Below are 20139 nucleotides of genomic sequence, written 5' to 3'. Positions count from 1 at the left end.
CGTTGCTTCCACGTCTTGGCTGTTGTAAAAAGTACTGCAATGAACATTGGGGTGCATGTGTCTTTTCAAATTATGGTTTTCTCCGGATATATGCCCAGGAGTGGGATTGCTGGATGTTTAATCCTTACTTTCCTGCATGGCCGTTCAGCCCAAATGCCTGTCGGCTTAGGGCACTGAATAAAGAGTTTCATTCCCAAGTTTCACACCTCCCAGCCCTGGGTATTTGATGCCCCCAAGACCCCAAAGACATCAGAATCTCAGGGCAGGGGAGTGGCTCCCGGCTTCGGTGTTCTTTAAGGTCCCTGGATCACACAGACAGGGCTGGGAGTCACCATGGCCGAGGTGATGTAAGTCTGCAAAGTCACTCTCAGGTTTGAAAGATTAATGGAAGCAGCAGAGCCCGGGGGTGCCTTGCAAGCACCCCTGTTGCTTCCCAGTTGTGTGTGTCATTTGCTTCTTAAGGAAGCAGAAGGTTCCCCGGGTGCAGCCCCTGGGGTGGGGTTTCCTTGGGAACCAGCTGTCACTTCTGGTGAGCATCCTTCTGGCCTCAGGAAACTCAAAGCAGCTGCAGAAGCAGCTGGGAGGAAGCGTGATTCATGTTAAATCGGCCGTTCAATGCGGTTTTATGTCACAACGAAGGGGTCCACATCAGAGTTCTCGTAGCCTTGCCCATTCCAAAAAGAAGTGGGTGTCCTTTACAAAGTGCAAAAAATGCTTAAACAGGTAAACAGAGCAAAACTATATTTTGTGTCCAAAAATGGACACTTTGTGAGCTGTATGTTCAAATCCAGACCTGGGTTATCCCATTTCCATTACTCTCAAGGTGTGTGTGTGTGTGTGTGTGTGTGTGTGTGTGTGTGTGTGTGTTAAACCCTATTCCAAGGATATGAAACATCTGGCAGTAGAACTTTGTGAATAAACATGGGCTAACACACTTGTGCTTTCTGTTGGCACAGGATGGGGGGAAGGAAAGAACAATTTATAAAAGTCTTTTGTTTTAATTCTGTCGAGATGGAAAGGAGTATGCATGAAGGATAAACAATTTTATACATGTTTCAGAAAGTTGTCTCCACCCAGAAAACAAAACAAAACAAAACAGGAACTAGGCCAGCATTTAAAGCTTGAAGTCACTCAAGAATATATCTGACTCATCTCTTAGGCGTTGGCCAAAGAAGGAAAAGCTTAATAATGTATAAGCTATTCCATGCATTTCTAATAGTAAAGGTTTTGATGTTATTGGAGGTCAATTTTCTTGCAGTCAAAGCTGCCATAAAGATGGTTTTAGGTGTACCATTTTTAGTAACCCATCATGTCTTTTGCAAACAAGCCAATGAAATCTTGAACAATAAGGATTTTATAAGGAACGCAGACATAGATAAAGAAGCACACAGAGGTCAGAGTCCCCGTCTGACCAGACTCGTGGGTAGATGCGTCCTCCCTCCTCCTCAGGCTCTGTCTGTGGTCAGATTCGTCCGCCCAGCATCTTCCGGTACACGGATGACCCGACCTCCGCCTGCCCCTCCCAGTGGGCCATGTAGACTGATCCCATGATTCTTTTTTTTTTCTTTTCTTTTTGCGGTACGCAGGCCTCTCACTGTTGTGGCCTCTCCCGTTGCGGAGCACAGGCTCCGGACGCGCAGGCTCAGCGGCCATGGCTCACGGGCCCAGCCGCTCCGCGGCATGTGGGATCTTCCCGGACCGGGGCACGAACCCGCGTCCCCTGCATCGGCAGGCGGACTCTCAACCACTGCGCCACCAGGGAAGCCCAATCCCATGATTCTGAACGACTCCTAAGCTCCTGGACTGTTGACGTATCTGACACGGACATGGTTGTGGCCCCTTCCCTGGGCCTGGGGAGGATTCAGTAAAACCTGTGTCCAAAGCCTGGTACTCAGGGGGTTCATGATGAGTGTCACGGACCATTCTTCTTCTCTGAGCGCAACGCACCAGCCCACTTAGTTCTAGAGGGTGCTGGGAGCCTTCACCACCTGAGGACAGGGCCCGGCTCTTGGTTCTGAGGCAGCCGGCCTTTGGGTCAGGAGTCTTCAGGGGTGACTACTGCTTCAGCTCTCGACCCGCCTGTCCCTCCTTCCATGTATCTATCTATCTATAAATCTATCAATCATCTATTTACCCATCCATCCATCCACCTCTCTATCCATCCATTCTTCCACCCATCCATGCATCTATATCTACCTACCTACCATCTATCTATATCCATCTGTCTATCATCTATTTATAATCCATCCATCATCTATCTCTCCATCCCTCCATCCATCCATCCATCCAGGTTATCCATGCATCCACCCATCTATATATTTATCTCTATCTACCATATTTATTAATTTACTCACCACAAATAACATGGATGAGATTAATTCACAAATTTTCTGGGAGCAGATCTCAAGTTGCTCCCAGCAGATGGCTATCAGAAAAAGAAGGAGGATCTAAAACCCAAATGCGGAAGGACTTCCCTCCCTTCCGCAGAGCCTGCCTTGCAAGGCAAAGTGTCCCAGACAATCAGAACCAGAGGGAAGAAAAGAGTTCCTAGGGCCAACAGGGGCTGCTTAGAAGGAGATTTTAAAACCACTTCATTGAGCGTGCGGTCTTTCACCCAATGTTCTCCATACCTTGAAGGGTCAGCGTCAAAACTGAATTCTAGACTCACGGAAAAAGGAAGCTCTGTGAGGTCTCCTTCCGTTTCCAGCTACCCCTGGGAGAGAGGTGCCCTGTGTAACTGCATTCTGCACCGGGAGAGAAAACCATCTGAAACACTCAAGTACCCTGAAGCCAATGCTGAATGTGAATTTTAACATTTAATTAATGTATGATTTGAATAATTAAAAAATAAAATTCAATCAATCAATCACCAGCCATCCTGGCCAGAGGCCAGCTAAGGCACTGCTCTCTCCCTGCTCCTCGACAAACAATATCTCTTAAAAGTTTGCATTTTGTTTGAATAAATTTATTTATTTACTTTTGGCTGGGTTGGTTCTTCGTTGCTGTGTGAAGGCTTTCTCTAGTTGCGGCGAGCGGGGGCTACTCTTCATTGCGGTCAGCGGGCTTCTCACGGCGGTGGCTTCTCTTGTTGCGGAACACGGGCTCTAGGCGCGTGGGCTTCAGTAGTTGTGGCATGTGGGCTCAGTAGTTGTGGCGCACGGGCTTAGTTGCTCCATGGCATGTGGGATCTTCCCGGACCAGGGCTAGAACCCGTGTCCCCTGCCTAGGCAGGCGGATTCTTAACCACTGCGCCACCAGGGAAGTCCCTACATTTTTAATACCATGGACATCACTGCAATATTTTTAAGAGGCTAATGAGAAGTCAAGAGGTTTTTTTATATTTTTAATATAAAACAGAACATCTTCTGCCCCTGGGAACATATTTATGACAAGCACAACCAAGTAAAGAATCACCTTTCCTTTGCATGTTAAACCTATTATTATAGTGTTATTTCCCACATGAACAGGCATGTCTTAAAAGTAATGAGAGTTAATATTTATGGACTGGTTTTTAAGCACCAGGTACTAAGTCCTTTATGTGATCTGATTTTATTTTCACTACAACCCTGCAGAGTTGGTTCCTCACCCCCATGATATAGAGTGAAAGTCTATGTCCCCCCACAAAATTCATATATGGAAGCCCTAACCCCCAACGTGATGGTGTCAGGAGGTGGGGCCTTTGGGGGTGATGAGGTCATGAGGGTGGAGCCCCCCTCAATGGGATTAGTGTCCTTAGAAAAGAGACCCCAGAGAGCTCCCTCGACCCTTCCACCAGGTGAAGACACAGCGAGAAGACACCATCGATGAACCAGGAAGAGGGTCCTCACCAGACGCTAAATCTGCCCTCGCCGGGATCTCAGACCTCCAGCCTTCAGGACTGTGAGGAATACACTTCTATTATTTATAAACCACCCAGTCTGTGATAGTTTGCTATAGCAGCCCGAATGGACTAAAGACACCCCATTGTAAGGGCTGAGATACAAGGCTGGGACCTGCCAAGGGTCATCCAGCCTGAAGATGGCATTTGGGTTCTGCCCACAAAGCACGTGAACTTAACTGTTCTGGGGTTCCTCTGCCCTTCCTCCCATGACTCAGACGTTGATTTACGTTGCTCTTGGAATACCCACCTCTTGGAGTTATCTTAATATTCATCAAGATGCCGCTTTTATGATCATGACGTCCCTTATCAATTAACTTCAGCTGTCACCACCATGGCCACACTCTAAACATCACTTTACCATCATAATTGGAAGTCTCACACAACGTAGGATCTTTCCAACACCACCAATTAGTTTATGTTCCCCCCGTGAAAACACTTCTTGAAAAATAAATGAGCAGGACCTCCCTGGTGGTGCAGTGGTTAAGAATCCGCCTGCCAATGCAGGGGTCACGGGTTTGAGCCCTGGTCCGGGAAGATCCCACATGCCGCGGAGCAGCTAAGCCCATGCGCCACGACTACTGAGCCTGCGCTCTAGAGTCCGCGAGCCACAACTACTGAGCCTGTGTGCCACAGCTACTGAAGCCCGCACGCTCTAGGGCCCGTGCTCCGCAACAAGAAAGAGAAGCCACTACAATGAGGAGCCAGCGCACCGCAACGAAGAACAGCCCCCGCTCGCCGAAACTAGAGAAAGCCCACCTGCAGCAACGAAGACCGAACGCAGCCAAAAAACACAAAAAAACAAACAAAAAAAACCACCTGGGCCCGCAGCAGTGACAGGCCATAATCCTAACCACTGGACTGCCAGGGAATTCCTAGAAATAAACATTTAACATTTAATGTGTTAAGCCACTGAAATTCCAGGGCTTCTGTGTTCCCATAGTGATTTCACTGGAAACTTGCAGCCCCTGAGCGCCGCGCTCCTCGGGGTTCCCGGATGCCACTGAGGTGTCTCTGGGGAGGAAGCGCTGCGATGGCGAGCCCCGCGGCCACCACCCCGGTGCCCTGTGGACGGCGCGCCCTCGCGCATGCGGCCCGCGGCCTCACGGAGCCCGTGTGTTCCGATAGTGATTTCACTGGATACGGTGGATGGCTTCAAACACCCCAGTGACGCTGCTCTTCTCATTTGGGGGGAGAAGAGTGCATCACACGTGATCGAGCACCTCCTCTCCTGGGCATATGTCCAGAGACAAATGAAAACTCTAATTCGAGAAGATACATGCACCCCGGTATTCACAGCAGCACTATTCACAATAGCCAAGGAATGGATAAAGAGGATGTGGTCCATATATACAGTGGAATATTACTCGGCCATAAAAAAGAATGAAATAATGCCATTGGCAGCAACATGGATAGACTTAGAGAATATTATGCTTAATGAGATGTCAGACACAAGTACTGCATGATATCACTTATGTGTGGAATCTAAAAAAATAAACCAAATGAACGTCTGTGCAAAACAGAAGCGGACTCACATAGATAGAGAACAAACTAATAGTTCCCAGTGGGGAGAGGGAAGGGGGAGGGGCATGATGGCGTAGGGGATTAAGAGGCACAAACTATTATGTATGAAATAAGCTACAAGGATATCTTGTACAAGACGAGGAATGTAGGCAACATTTTATAATAAAGGGAAGCGGAGTATATTAACCTGTACAAACATTGAACCGCTATGTTGTACACCTGAAACTTACATAACACTGTAAACCAGTCATGGCTCAGGAAATGGCCAATCGGCCTCAGCCTCTCTCTCCCTCCCCCTTTCCCCACCCCCTCCGTTTCCTCTCTAGAACCCAGCACCACATCACCAAAAAGCTTCCATTATTAAAGAAGCTTAGATGGGGTGAGCAACCTCAGAAATCCCTAACAAAATGGGCACTCTTTGTGCCCTGCTCTGAGCTCTTCCCAAACCCGACGGACGGCAGGTGACACCGTGCACAGCACCCCAGGGGCGGCCGGGCAGGTGGACCCAGGGCGGCACCAGGCTTCCGACAGACGCACGGGCAACAGCAGCTGCGCCTGGAAAAGACCAGGCGGGCAGCGCGCGCCCTGCAGGGCCGGTAGGTGGCGCCATCAGATCGCGGTAAAGGGAATCCGAGCTGCGCCGGTGCCTGCGTCCCGGGAGGCAGCCCCCGAATCACAGCTGGAGTCTGCGGGGCAGCCTCACCCCGCAGGCTGTGCTAGGTCCTCACACACGTGATGACCCCGCACAGTCATCCCGCCAGGACCCTCCCCATGCTCGAAGGAAACCCAGCCAGGGTGTCACAGCCCCGCCCCGCCCAAACCCTGGGAGGCGCGAGATGCACAAGGTCAGAGGGCGATTAAAGACTAAATACCGTAAGCACACTCCCAGACATAGAACACTAACGCAGGGTTACCAGAGGGGAAAGGGGAGGGGGAGGGATAAATTAGGAGCTTGGGATGAACAGATAGTATTACTGGACCTAAAGTCAACAACAAGGTCCTCCTGTAGCGCACAGGGAACTCTTTTCAGTATCCTGGGACCACCTATAATGGAAAAGAATCTGAAAAAGAATAGATATTTATAGAAGTATAACTGACGCACTTTGTGGTACACTTGAAACTAACGCAGCATTGTAAACCAGCCATACTCCGATTTAAAAAGAGAGTAAATATTAGACAACGCAGAGCATAGGAGACACTTTGCCATCATGAGTTTTCTGATGCCCCAAGTGGGCACCCAAGTCTGGCTTTATACTTGGAAATTTGGAATTTGTGTTAAAGGCCGGGGAGATTTAAAAACCGCACTTCTTACACCTTTTTAGAAACAAACCATAATTATCTATTGACACTGAATGACCCCTACCGTTGTCCCCGCAAGGAAGGCTGGGGTTCAAACCCCGTAGATGAGTTGGTCTGGCTCCCCCAGCTATCTCCTTTGAAAGGGGCACAGTCCTTCCTCCCTCAAAGGGATGGGCTTTATGTAAAATATTTCCGCACACAGGAAACACCATGAAAGGGGACTCGATTAATGCATATTGTCTGTTTGTTCCCCTCTAGTCCCCCAGTCCCGTAGTTTTCCCTACTAGGGCACTCCTATAGGTTATTACCAGATACTGAATATAGTGCCCTGTGCTATACGGTAGGTCCTTGCTAGTCATCTTACATTCAGCCTGACGGTTAAGGCTGTAGAGCATGTGGGCATTCCTGCCTTAAAGGATATGACGTTTTTCAAAGAACGCAAAACTGCTCGTTAAATATCCCATTGACAGAACCAGGAGGTCCTCCGGACACCTGAGTTTCCCCCGTCCCTTTGGGAGGGTGGGTGGTGTTGAGCTTGTCACAAAAGTGGGCATTTTCCTACAAGCCATCAGTGCTCTATCTTGGCAGAATTTCCCCTGATTTTCACGGACCATCAATCTTTATCGAGCACCCACTCTGTGGGAAGCAAGGACCCCCCCCATAAAAGGGCATAAATACGGATTGAAGTCAGCTCTTGTGATCTCCTAATTGAGGAGCGTTTCAAATGTTAATTGGAGGCCACAGACCTGCATGCAAGTTATAAAAGATTCCACACTCTGTCGACAGTACCCTGATGCATGAAATACAGATGGTTACACCATCCACCCGATAAACATTTCTTAAAAGGAGACTACAAACCCAACCATTCAAAAGTAAAACCCTTTCCTACGGTTCCTATAGTTGGTCACCGACCCAGAGCTGCTGCGATAAAGTTTTTTTTAAAGTGCTAAAGTCTGAACTTGCCATGAGCGCTGCCTTGGTTACTCTATTACTTGATGACTACCTTTCCAATGCACTGAGTTTAATGCATCTGTCTTCTGGGACAAAGCAGTTATCCCAAGAATGTGAGGAATGTTTCCTTGTAAAGCGACCCCATTCTAAGAGGCAGATGGGCTACAGCTGCTTCCCTTTACGGGGAAGTCTTTCTCCTATAGGCGTTTCGGTTCACAGACGGAAATGCGGTACATCTCAATTTTTAGTTTCAGTGTATTGAGTGCATCCACATAAAGCCTTAGCTATTATCCACTGGGCTGACCCGTATGAGCTTTGAGAGGATTTGGACAAATTATAAAAAGGCATATCCCACAGATAAGAAAGCTGAGAGAGTAAAGGCAAGCAGAAACCACACGCTAAGAAGATGAAATGCCATCCCAGCCTTAGGGTGACATCTTGCTACTATGGAAACATCCCGTTTTAGTTCATTGGCTCCCGTGGGTTTTTACCATTTGCTTTGTTTTTTGGCCTCAATTAGCAAGTCTGTTTTCGCCTAAGCCAACATGTAGGCGAAAACCTATCATCACAGAAACCTAGCAAGATGGAAAAGGATGCTAATTTCACCACCGCCCCTCTCATCCCAAGACACATGCACCAGCCACAGAGCCAGAGAGAAAACTGACAGTTACACAAATCGAGTTGTAGGAGCGGGAATCCTGGGATCCAGGAACAGGACACCTGACCAGGCTTCGTGGGTGCTGAATACTGGCGACTCGACGTGGAAACCCGGGAGACGGGGTCCCCAGATCCGTAATCCTCCACGGGAGATGGACACGGGGGGCCGTTCGGGCAAGCTTCCTATGATAAAAACACACATGTGGGCGTTCCAAGTGATGCTGAGGGAGAAGCAATTAGTATTGGATGAATTCAGGCAGTTGAGTCAAGCCAGAAAAAGACACTGTCCAAAAACTCTCAGGAAAGGTGTTCAGTCTTCTATATAAAACGCTGGGCCGCCCCCAGCTGGCTCTAGGGTTACCCCAAAGACCTGTAGTCCGTTCAGGAAAACACACACATCTCTTGCACAAGCCTACCTAGAGAGAGTGGCTCGCCAGGGGCCCACAGCTTCTCTGGGTGGACCACGGCCAATGCTTGGTCAGACAGACATCAAGCCAGACAATCAGACAGACGGGGACTGGATTCCTGATTCTCCTAGTCATGCAGGAGCCCTGGGTCATTGGGGGACCTTCCCAGCTCTTCTCTGCCTGCCCCAAACCCATGGGGTGCCCTTGCCCCTGAGTTCCCAAATGCTACCGCCAGCTCAAATGAAAACCAATCCAGGGGACTCACCTGTGGCTTACAGATGTCCGCTCATGGCTTTGCTTACCAAGACCATCTGGAGGGAAAGATTGGGAGTCTGGGGTTAGCAGATGCAAACCAGTAGATATAGGATGGATCAACAACAAGGCCCTACTGTAGAGCACAGGGAACTCTTCAACATCCTGGGATAAACCATCATGGAAAAGAATACAAAAAAGAATGTATGTATATGTGTAACTGAATCCCTTTGCTGTACAGCAGAAATTAACACACGATTGCAAATCAACTCTACGTCAATAACATTAAAAAAAAATTTTGTTCCTAACCTTCCATCCAAACTCCCCCGTCGTAGTTTCTGCATCTTTCAAGTCTTCGCCCACAGGGTGGCTACCCTCTAGCACCTTTGACAGACAGTATCCATTAACAACCAGCACATGTGTGTGTGCGCATGGGCACGCAGACACACACACGCCCCCACACACACCCACACACACACCCAGAGCTTCCCGACACAGCACCGATGCTTCCTGCAGGTGGCGCCGTCTGCTGTTACAATCCACCGGGTTTTTAACAATTCCCATCGCATCCACCCAAATCCATCTCAGACCCTTCTCACCGGTCGTGACCTGCAGTCTGAAAAACAGTGCACCAAAGCCAGGATGAAGGTGTGTCGATTCATCCACGATTTCTCTCTAAAGTTCAAGTTCCCCTGTAGGGACAGTCTGGCCTGGATTTTCAGGTTGCTTTATACACTCAGTAGCAAGGAAAGGTTTTAGACAAACGTACACACGTCGGGGAAAAAAAGGAAGCCCTGATGGCTGAGAGGGGACCAATCATTGTCCGGAGGCCTGCGGGTTCAGCCACTGTACCTAGGAAGAGGTTTTAGCAGCTCCTGAAATTTGATGTCGGAACCAACCATGTATCTGATTCCAAAACAATTCACTCCAGGAAGATCACAGGCACTGAAAGTTGTGTTCCTGCAGGACTTGGAAGAGGAAAACCCATGGCAGGAGTAAATAGAAATAAAAGACAACAAGGACAATTCTGCGAGTGGAAGGAGAACGGACAGGAGCCTCCGTGTGAGAGCAGCTTTCAGATAAAGCCACAAGTGCGGGGCACGGGGGCTGAGAGCAAAAGTCAAGTAACCCACGGGCTTCCCTGGTGGCGCAGTGGTTGAGAGTCCGCCTGCCGATGCAGGGGACACGGGTTCGTGCCCCGGTCCGGGAGGATCCCACATGCCGCGGAGCGGCTGGGCCCGTGAGCCATGGCCGCCGAGCCTGCGCGTCCGGAGCCTGTGCTCCGCAACGGGAGAGGCCACAACAGTGAGAGGCCCGCGCAAAAAAAAAAAAAAAAAAAAGTTAAGTAACCCGGACGAGGGTGCGAAGGGCAGGCTGGCTCTGAGGGTGCACAGAGCCTGGGCACGGTCTGAGTTTTACGGCGCTGGGCAAGGGCATGCTTCTCGACAGAGTGACTCTTCTCTCGCCATCCACAGGACTAGCTTCCATGTCAAGGCTCCTCCGGGAATCCGATTAAGTTAAACACGCACACACACAAGATGTTAACAGATGGCGACCAACCAGAACGCACCAAAGCTCAGGAGAGCCATGTGGAAAACGCTCCCTGAACCGAGTTCATTTTCTCACGGTCAACATCCAAGTCCGTTTGGTGAGCAAAGAATGGTGACATGTGTCCTCAGACACCTCCTATGCCTTCACACCAGGGCGGCTCTGGCTCTGGGCATCGGAGAGGTTCTGCCGACAAAGTTAAGTTTAACGAAGAATGTCAGAGATAGGCTCCCCTCCCTAGCGGACCCCCAAGAAACAGGAACTCTGCGTGTGCGAGTGAGGTGGGAGTACCGGAAGCGGGGACAGGCAGCCCGTTGCCCTTCTTGTTTTGGCCCGGGGACAGCTTGAGGCTGGGAAGGCAGATGCCTTCAGAATTAGAAGCTGCAGCCCTGCAAAAAGATGCACAGTATTGCTGCTCATCAGATACTTCCTGGGGGATACCAACTGTTTGCTGTGTGTGTGTGCAGGTACTAGGCACCCCCCCCACCCCGCCAGGTGACCTTGAGAAGCCCCCTGACTGCAAATCCTGCTGGGCTGGGTCACCTCACCTGCAAGGACATTCCTTCAGCCCCTACTCCTTTCACAGACCGCAGACCCGTCCTGGCTGCCCGGAGCCGGGGATGTGGCCTCCTTCTTTGGCCCCAGCGTGGGTGGGTACCCTCCATTCTTCCTATGCCGCACCGCGGGGAGAGCACAGTCCCCGGGGTGGGCTGCAGGAAGGGGTCCAGGGCCACTCTGGAATCCACTCCTGATTCTTTCCTGCCCTGTGTCCATGCCGGACCAGACCATCCCCTCACGATCACCGTGCACGTCCTGCCCGCATCCTCACTCGGCTGCCGTCAGAGGGGATGCTGTTTCCGGTGGGGTCAGGCCCTGTGTCCTGTGTGCAGGCTCTGAAGGTCACCTGGAGTGAGTACAGGAAAAGAGCCCCTGGCCGCCCCCCCGCCCCCGAGGCACCCAGGACTCAGGGATGGGGGGCTCCCCTGCAGCTGCATTCCTCCCGTTCACAGTCCCTCACCCTGCACACATGAGGCCTTCTGACCACCCAGCCCCTGGCGTTGGGGGCCTCACGTGGTGGAGACTGGAATCGGAGCTCCTGGGTCCTGAACGCCCTATCCTCTGGGACGCCGGTGGCTCTGTTTTTCGCAAATCCCGAAGTTCTAGTCTAGGCCCTGGTACCCCTGTCCTGCACCGCGTCCCTGAAGTGCTGGGCGGGGGGGATTCTACCTCCTTCCGGCTGTCCCTGCCGGAAGGGCCAGCGGGCATCAGCCCTAAGCGCAGCCCAGCCCGCAGGAAAGGGGTGTGTGTGTGTGTGTGTGTGTGTGTGTGTGTGTGTGTCTGAGAGTGTGTAGGCGGTGGGGGACAAGGTCTGGTTTGTCATCCACAAGGCCCAGCCCAGGAGGGTGGGAGACGCACGTATGGGAAGGTGGCGCGGGCATGCGAGGCTTCTCGTCCGTCAGGGCACAAGCCCGCCTCCCCATTCCGGGAGGTCCAGCCCCGGGCTCTTCATCCATTTCCCCCAGAACGGGGCGCCCCCTTACGTAAGGGCACTCCGGTCTGAACCTGCCCCCTGCCTCTGCCCCATCGCGTCTGCACCCCGTCCTGCACGGGTCAGCAGTGAGTTGGATGCAACCCGCAGCCCCTCCCGAGTCCAGCCAGCCAGCCGCGCTCCGGGAGAGAGGGGGCAGGAAGGGGCTGCCCGTCTCCGCCGTTGCCTCTTGCCCGCCTTCCCCGGTCCTCCGTAATTACAGCTCAGCGCCCCGGCCGCGGGCTGAGGGGCGGGCGCCCGGGAAACGGGGAGCGAGGGGGGCGCGCGGACGGGGAGCGGACGGACCGCCGAGGCTGAGACGGAGCGAGAGGGCCGGGGCGCCGGGGCGGGAGGGGCGCGCGCGGGCCGCGGGTGGGGACGCGGCTCCCCCCCCCCGCCGCGCCGCAGCCCCTCCCCGCGCGCGGCCCCGCGCCTCCCCGCCGCGCCCCCGCCGCCCGGCAGCCCCGCGCCCCACGCCGCCCGCGGACGGCCGCGCGCCGCGCCCCGCGGGGCCGGGCTTCCACCTGTCCCCGCGCGCCCGCCTTCTCGCCGCCGCCCAAGTTTGCGGGGACCTGCCGGGCGCGCCACCTCGCCGCCTCCGTCCGCGTCCGCGTCCTCGCCCATGGCCGCCGCGCCCCCCGCGCCGCCCGCCCAGCCCCGCGGCCGCCGGGCCCGGTGAGCTCAGGAGCGCGGGCCCCGGAGCGGCGCCGGGCGGTCGGACCCCGCGCGCAGCCGCCCCGAGCAGCCGCGGCCGAGCGGCGGGCGCCCGTCCCCGGCACGGAGCACTGCGGATGAGGCGCGGGGCCGGCGCGGGGCTCCGGGCGCGCTCGGGGGTCGTGAGCGCCGCGCCCCGCGCCCCGCGCGCCCCGCCGGGGCCATGCAGTCGCTCATCTCGCCGGTGACCAAGGCGATCCTGGTGGCCCTCTTCATCTTCGCCATCCTGCTCATCCTGTACGTGATCCTCTGGTACATCTGCCGCGATGTGGACTGCGACCACGGCATCTGAGCGCCGCGGCCCCCGGGGCCCGCCGCGCTGAGGGCGCCCCCGCGGCGCCGGGCATGGGGGCGGGGCGGCCCGCCGGCGCCCCCCGCCCGGGGCCCCACCGCGCGCCCGCCGCAGCCACCTGGCCTTGACCTTCAGGGACGGAGCGGGCAGAGCGGGTGAGTGCACTCCGGCGGCCGCCCTGCGGGGCGAGGCGGGGGCGAGCCGCAACTTCGCGGCGGGCGCGGGGTGCCGGCGCGGGACCGGCCCCGGGTGGGCGCCGCGCCCCGGCCTCGCCACCCGGGGGGAGGCGGCGGCGGGAGGGCGTGCAGAGGGCCGGGCGACCCCCGATCCAGCCCGGCGCCTTGGATCCGAGGAGCCGGGCGCTCCCTCCTTGGGTCGCCACCTGCGCAGCGGCCCGGGGCGGAGCGGGACCGAGCTGCCGGGCGCCCGGTTGCTGCCGCGCGCTGCCGGGTCCCCAGCCGTCGGCCCGCGGGCGCGGGGACCCCGCGCGGAGGACCCCGGGCAGCCCCGCCGGGCCGTGCGGAGAGAGCGCGGCGCGGGGGGGCCGAGCGCCATCCACCGCAAAGGGACACCTCCCGCCAGCAGTGGAAAACGGGTCGAAAGCCCGGGGAGCCCTCCTCACGCCCCAGGCACCCCCGAGGGGCGCAGACCCGCGGGGATGGGAATTCCTCCCCGGTGCCCTAGCCCCCTACCCCAGAGGAGAGGGAAAGTGGGAAAGCTTTGCCCTCCGCCAGGTGTGCCGAGCAAGTTTGCGACTTAAATAAATATCTTGTTATCCAGAAAAAAATACCTCTCTCTGAACGTCTCTGTGCAGAAGGAACGCGTGAGGAAAAACACCCATCTTAGACAGGCTGCCAGTTTATGCACCTGCAGATGGCTAGGCCGTCTTCCTGGGGTAATCAGGGCAGAGGGGGATGTCTGGGTCCCGGCGGTCATGAGGGAGCCGCCCCAGCTCTCAGCAGCCCAGCTTTGTGCAATTCATGTTAGTGCATTCCTCTCCCACTAACCGTTTCCAGCCCCTGGAGGGTTAAGGAAACTGAAAGCGCAGGCACTCCTCGTCCCCAGGAATCTTTGGAAAACCCAAGGGGAGCGAGCCTGTCTGATGTGGGGCGATCAGGGTTTGTGCGCGTTGCGTGGGTTTTCTCCTGCGGTTAAAATTGGTGCGGAGTCGGAGAGTGGTCCTGCAGCCTCCAGCGCACGTCTCCAGGATCCAGTGTCCGAGGACCTGGAGGGCGGGGAGGGGAGACCCATTTTCAAGATGACAGACGCTGTTTGAGGGAATAGAGATCCGAGGACACCCCCCAGACAATGCCCCGAATGCAAATGAATTCTGAAGGCGTTCTGTGGAGCTGGCTGGGGAAACGCTCTCCTGTCACATGCATCTCTGGAGGGCCTGCCCCAGCTCCGGAGACCGGTCCGCTTCCCCTGTCCACCGCCCCCACCGCCCCCAACCCCCATCTCTAGAGCTAGAGCCTAAGATTTGCTCAGCTGGGTTCTAAACAGACCAGGCAAATACTTCTGATAAATTTCTGAAGCGCCGCGCCTTAGGTATCAGGTGAATTAGCTGCGCGAAAGGAGGTTAAAAGATTCGTGATCACATCCCCAAATATGATGCCTTGAAAACTGTCCCCCCTCCACCAGAGAAAGTACCTCACAAGTCTGCATCCCACGCACGGCACGTGAATTAGGAGCCAGAATTACAACAAACACACACACTGCGGGAGAGTGGATTAGGAAAGGGGAAGCCACCCATAGGAGGTGCCTGAGTCTCCGGTGAGCCTGGGGGAGGACATTGTGATTGGGGGCTGGTCACTCGTGGGGCCCATCTGGCAGGGGTAGGAAAACACCTTTACAAGGAAAAGAACCCAGCATTACATAACTGAGACCATCCAGGGTGTCATCCTGTGGCCGGAGGGTTGGTCCCCCACAGCTGATGGTGCTGGCCACACACACACACACACACACACACACACACACACACACACACACACACGGGAGCGGGACCCCATTCCCATCCGGTGACGTGTCAGGTCGGTCCATGCTGGGCCTCCCTTGGGTTATGTTCCGCACACGCCATTTCAATCCCGACAGATCAGCATTGATTCCACTTCCCAGAGAATATGCCTTCCCATCAATTAGAAACCAGCCATCTGCATATTATTTCTGTGACCCATGAAATGCGTCTCCTTCGTAATCATTGCCGTCTCCGCGGAGAGGGTCATCGCAAATTCAGGACAAAAACACAGGGTCCCCGGATTCAAATGGCCAGGCGTGTGTGAAGTCGGCTGCTTTTAATGAATCTGTGAGTTAACGCTCTTGCTGTGACACAGTAATGCCCACAGTGTAGACACTCGCCCCCTCCCACCCCGACATAGACCAGGGCAGAACCACGACCCTTTTAGACCTAATGAAATCACGGTCCCTCACGTTCACAGTAGCCTCTGTGATCTACAGAAGACCTTCCCAAATGGCCTTCTGGATCGACGCCAGTATTCCCATTTCAGGTACAAACCGAGGTAGTTTCTTGCCCAAGGTCATGGAGCCAGAAGTGCTGAGGCGTCACTGGTGAAGGACAGAGTCATGCTCGGGGAGCTTCCGGCCGGAGAGGGGCCGCTCGGGAGACCTTCCTCTGCTTCCGTGAAAGGAGCGCCCTGTTCCATGACTTATGTCCATCACTGCATGTTTCCACCCATCACCTCTCCAAGGGAGCCCCGAGATCCTGGGGACCCTGTGGGTGTTTACTGTCTAAAAAGAGACCGCTCCTCTGCCTGAAGACAGCAACCTCTACCAAGATCATTCTCTGGGGCCCAGAAAGATCACTCCTGAATCCGGGGGTGGGGTGGTGGTGAGGCTGATCTCCAAAGGCTGGAAAGAGTGTGACAAGGTAGAAATATCTGTCCTGTCACCTTCTGAATTTTATACGGACAAGCAACAAACCCAGAGTGCCTGCCGAAAGGAAACAACAAAATGTGGCTTCCTATAAATAACAATTACATCTCATACTTACGGAGTGTGTTACAAAGTACCAGACAGAGTTAAAGGGATACTATTTACATCGCATTTTATCCTTCTGACAGCAACGCGAGTCTAATGATGATTCCAAGTATACAGAACAGAAAAAAAGAGGCTAAAAGAAAAAGATTATGTAATTTTCCTAAGATCGCAAGGAAAAGAAACCAGTCACCAAGAGTCTCCAAGCTCTTACCGCGGACCTGCACGCATGCTCACGTGTGTCTGTAAATAAAAGCTCACCTCCGTGGCTGTCCCATTCCAAAAATTTTTAATTGTGCTTCTCTCTTCACCTCTCCCTTAGGGCTTAGGAATCATCTTCTTCTTCTAAGTTGTTTTTGATAGATTACAAAATAACTGCTTAATATATATTTACAGGCATTGAGCACATAGGTTTCCATTTTAAAAAAGCTTCTGACTTATTTCTTTATAAATATTGATAATCAGACATACAGATTTGAAAAAGTGAATTCAAGAGTGTGCCTAGTATATAAAATAGATAACCAGCAAGGACCTGCTGTGTAGCCCAGAGAACTATACGCAATATTTTGTCATAACCTATATGGGAAAATAATCTGGAAAAGAATATATATATATAGACACACACACACACACACACACACACACACACACACACACATATATAACTGAATCACTGTGCTGTACACCTGAAACTAACACAGCATTGTAAATCAACGATAGTTCAATTAAAATTTTAAAAAGAGTGTGTCTCTATTTTTACATTTTGGAAGCTGTCAGTTAACGTTCCTAGGGCTGCACCGCGTGGCTTGTGGGATCTTAGTTCCCCGACCAGGGATCGAACGTTTGAACCCAGGCCTTCGGCAGTGAAAGCGCTGAGTCCTAACCACCGGACCGCCAGGGAAGTCCCGGACGGCACTTTTTTGATAACAGTGTCCTAATATGTTTTGAGAACACTTTTGTGTCCTACAAGGATTGCGCTTTGCATCGTATATTGTGTAAAGATGCCCTCAAAGCTCCCTCCTGTGCCCCCCGCCCCTTTCTTCCCCAAACTGAAGGCTTCTCCAAAGAGGCAAAGAGTGGCTGCTGGAAACCTCGGCTTCTTTCAAAGAATAGTTAGTTGATGGAAGTGAGCCCCTTGGGTCTGCACAGAAGCATCAGGGGAAACAGGGAAACAGAGCATCGAGGACCCAGCACGAGGGAAAAGTGATGACACTTGGAAGGAGGATGTTTGTCAATCACATAAGAAAGAACTTTGTAGCAGTGAAACTTTTTGTGGGCTGCCCCAGGAGTGGCCGGGGCTGTTTGCTTGCTGGGCATTTGACTTTTGCTCAGGATGTGTGAGCTGGCGGGCGGGGTTGGAGAAGTAGAGTCCTGGGGTTTCATACTGTGTGAGCTGATGTACCTATCCCCCAGCTCCCGCATCCCTGAAAAGCAAGATTCTTTGGTAGAAGCAAACGTGTTACAATTCAAGACAAGTGACTTTGGGGGAAAAGAATTGGGTACGGAATCTGATTGTTGCTTCTGAAGCTATTTTCAGCTTCAGAAAGAAAAAAAAAAAAAGGAGGCAGAGAATGTTTGTCAAGCCCTCACAATGCCTCATACAATAGCCTGTGTTCCTACTTTGTTCAAGCTCCACTCCACAGATGTTCATCAAAGTGGTCTGCATTGCAGATGTTTCTAGAACACGTGGGCACGCAGGTCACAGAGATCGAAGGTGTTGGCAGGTAAGGAAGACCGAGCGTCTCACCTCTTCGTTTCAAGATGCGGTATTCTCCGCGTGTCAGGCTAAATCACAGTTGCAGAGTGAAATGGGAAAGAAGTGGATTTGAAGCTGGAGGGGGGCGGGATGGAGCCCTGACTTGGAGCCGGGGCTGCCGGGCCTGTGGCTGGCGGGGATGCAGGAGGCTGCATCTGAAACCCATACGCCGGGCTGGGATGCTGGGCTGTGCGTACAGGAATAAGGCAGCTCAGGCAAAGAGGAAAATGGTCCCCGTGGAACGTCCTAAACCCCTTCTGTGCCTCTGAGTGACTCCATCTCTAACAGACCTTGTTTTCATAAGTCACTCCCCACTCTCCGACACAGATGGAGTCTGTGTGACATGTAAATAAAAAGGAAACACAAACGGAATATAAAGCATGACCTTCCGGCCACGTGCGGTCCACGCCGAGCTCCCAGTTTCTTCCAGGGAGGGGCGTCTGTCCCCCACGGGGCGTCCGGCACGCGCATCCCCACCGTGATGTGACAGACGTGGACCTGCCACCGTCTTTCAAGTAGCACTCCCCCCCAGTTGGATTTCTGGGGCCTGGGAGCAGGGACCATGCATTTATTAAGCACCTCCTGTGGGTTTAAGATTGTTTCACGTGACCCTTACAAAACCCTGGGGTGTGCTGTTGGGTTTTCCTCTGCGTGGATGAAAACTGGGTCCAGCTACGTGGTCAACAGGGATCTGAAGGGCAGGCTGCCGGGGTCAGCAGTGGCTGATGTGAGCCCGCTTTTGCTCTCACTCTCCATTGGGCCAGACCAAGCCTTCCGTTCACCTGCATTCGCCTCGCTGTGGTTCCCTAGACGTCTAAGCACAGCAGGCAGTGCTGGTGTCTGTGTGCATCCGGTGGTTGAAGCTGTAGGTCGACCAGTCGCCCGGGGTGATCATGGGAGGATCACCGGGGAAATGGGCTCACCACACTCGTGAAACGTCAAACGCATGCTTGCGTCTCCCAAGGCACAACAGTCCGACCACCATGCAGTGTCACATTACTGTTTATTAAAATGTTTATTGAAATATAGTTGATTTACAATGTTGTGTTAGTTTCAGGTGTACAGCAAAGTGATTCAGTTATACATAGATATGTATAAACATATGTATTCTTTTTTACATTCTCTTCCATGATAGGTTATTACAAGATATTGAGTATAGTTCACTGTGCTATACAGTAGGTCCTTGTACTCTTTTGAATTTTTTTTTTTTTTTTTTTTTTTTGCGGTACACGGGCCTCTCACTGTTGTGGCCTCTCCCGTTGCGGAGCACAGGCTCCAGACGCGCAGGCTCAGCGGCCACGGCTCACGGGCCCAGCCGCTCCGTGGCATGTGGGATCTTCCCGGACCGGGGCACGAACCCGTGTCCCCTGCATCGGCAGGCGGACGCTCAACCACTGTGCCACCAGGGAAGCCCTCTTTTGAATTTTTAAAAATGTAATAGGAATGTCCTTGACAGTCTTCAGGTATGGCTTGATCCAGGGCCTCAACTGATGTCAGCAGGACTCAGTGTCTCTCTGTCTCTCATTGCTCTTTCTTCTTTGGTACATGACTCTTCGTTGCTACATTATCACCATGTTTGTGAAGCATGAATACAATTAGGATGAAGACTAAATTATTCCCCACCCCACCACCATTTCATCTTTTACTGTTTGGATACCAAGGGAGCATAGGTGTTGGATGTTATCAACTACGCAAAATTCCAAGACAACCAAAGACAAAAAAAAGGACTGAATAAGATAGTAGAGGGGGATAGAAAGAGACATGGGAAGGAATGCATCACAAAACGGGCTTAAAACAGTGTGTATTGCATCAACTTCTAGAGGAAAAAAAAATGTAAACAAGTAAACAGAGGAGCTTGCAATGAACAGTCATGAGAGAAGCGGAAGTGTCAGTTTGTTGAACCGGGGGCCCCCGGACGGTCCATTCTCCTCTTTTCTCGCTTCTTTTGAAAGCACGAGTTTCTTCCGACGCCACTGTTGCAGAGAATTATTTGAGCATCTTTTGGCATTTGTCTTTGCTTGTGTGTGGTTTCGTCTTCGAGAAATACTACACGTGCCCAGAAAATTACACCCTGCTGAAAGGAGCCCTGTACCACACACACACACACACACACACACACACACACACACACCCCTGAGGCCTCCGCCAGCCCCCTCGGGCGCACGTGTGGTATCTGAGTCATATGCACCCACGTCTGTTATTAGAACGTTCCGAGTGAATTTCCCCTTCACCATTACTCACATGCTGAGACCCTTCCAGGGTCGAATGCCACAAACAATTACAGAACATACCAACAACGAATAACACCTATGCATTGTAGTGCGTATGCTGACCATAGCCATG

At 53.0% G+C, this 20139-nt stretch overlaps 1 long non-coding RNA gene across 3 annotated transcripts; it reads right to left on the bottom strand.

Moving 5' to 3' along the window:
* Nucleotides 1-2926: 2926 nt before the first annotated feature.
* On the bottom strand, nucleotides 2927-13085 carry LOC117199747 (uncharacterized). 3 transcript variants are annotated; one of them, XR_007474874.1, is made up of 5 exons: nucleotides 11064-13085; nucleotides 10807-10904; nucleotides 9277-10701; nucleotides 8981-9026; nucleotides 2927-8491 (listed from the first exon to the last, which is right to left on the bottom strand). It is a non-coding gene; the product is annotated as an uncharacterized LOC117199747 (long non-coding RNA). The 3 variants fall into 3 exon arrangements; XR_007474873.1 differs by having other exon boundaries at nucleotides 8981-9132; nucleotides 9277-10904; XR_007474872.1 differs by having other exon boundaries at nucleotides 2928-8491; nucleotides 9277-10904.
* Nucleotides 13086-20139: the final 7054 nt, after the last annotated feature.

Source organism: Orcinus orca, chromosome X (genome assembly GCF_937001465.1).
Source record: "Orcinus orca chromosome X, mOrcOrc1.1, whole genome shotgun sequence".
In the NCBI taxonomy this organism is placed as follows: Eukaryota; Metazoa; Chordata; class Mammalia; order Artiodactyla; family Delphinidae; genus Orcinus; species Orcinus orca.
The sequence above is the reverse complement of the archived record's forward strand: the minus strand, read 5'-3'. Positions and strand labels throughout refer to the sequence as shown.